Genomic DNA, 1,135 nt, shown 5'->3' with positions numbered 1-1,135 from the left:
CCGATCTGCGGCGAGCGTGGTAGTATTGTCGTGCCACCGACACTCCCAATCCACAGTACTGGGTCTGGAAACTGCGCAGCAAATCTGGCCACTTGTTCCTGGTGGATCTGCCCAGCTGCCGATACCAGTTCCTGGCTGGCCCCGCTAGCAGATCCGCAAAGGTCAAACACTTCTCAGCATCCGACGCTTGATCTCTCATGAGGGCCGACTTGACTTTGCTGATCCATGTTCTCGCTCGGTCCTCATCTTGATCCTTGCCCGTGAACTCCTTCAGATCCGATATGGCTGAGATCCGTACCCTCTGGATCATGGACGATCCACCTGCCCCGGCTGTGGCTGTTGCTACCACTGCTGACGAAGGGGATGGGCCATCCAGATCATCTGGGTCGAACTCATCATGGGAGTTGTCTCCCTCCACGGACTCCATCTCCACGTCTCGTGCTCCATGTTCGTGGAGCACTTGCACTTGTGGCACGGGCGCTCTCATACCCTGTTCGGCCAGGAAACGACTCATCGCAGCTTCGAAGTGTCGCTGCAGGGTGCCCGAGGAAGTGTCGGAAGAGCCTGTGGCCGTCTGGTCCACTGGCGAGACCGGATCCGTGAGGCGATTACCTTGAGCCCGATCTGACGATAATCCCACTGGCTTCTTGCCGGATCTGGCTCGATCCTGGCTGGATTGTGTCAGATCACGCGTAGGGCCTACTGGATCCCGAGCGTTCACGTTCACAGGGGCTTCCTGTCCTCGGATCCTCGCCCGCGCTTCCAGCATGGATGCCCCGGAGGGTTCTAAAGTCATGCGTCGTGGTTCGGACGACGTGTCTGACTCATCCTCAGCGGCGGATTCGTAGTTCGAGGACGCCGCTTGGCTGACCCTCGGCGACGACACCGGATCCATAGTGCGCGACCTTTCTCCGGTGATGGACTTAACTCTGGCAAAGAGGTCCCGCGTCGCGGATACTATGAGATCCAGGTCTAGTTCGAAGATATCCTCTGCGTCGAACACACCAGCTACGATGCCTGACTCCGTAAGCAAACGTAATAGATCCTTGAAAGGCACCAACTTGTTCGCCGTTTTCGTTGGTGCTCTCACCAAAAGCTCTTGGATCTTCGATCTGTCGGGATTCAGGATCTGCAT

The sequence above is a fragment of the Phytophthora infestans genome, genomic scaffold (assembly GCF_000142945.1).
Source record: "Phytophthora infestans T30-4 supercont1.199 genomic scaffold, whole genome shotgun sequence".
Classification (NCBI taxonomy): Eukaryota; Oomycota; class Peronosporomycetes; order Peronosporales; family Peronosporaceae; genus Phytophthora; species Phytophthora infestans.
This window is presented reverse-complemented; position numbering follows the sequence as displayed.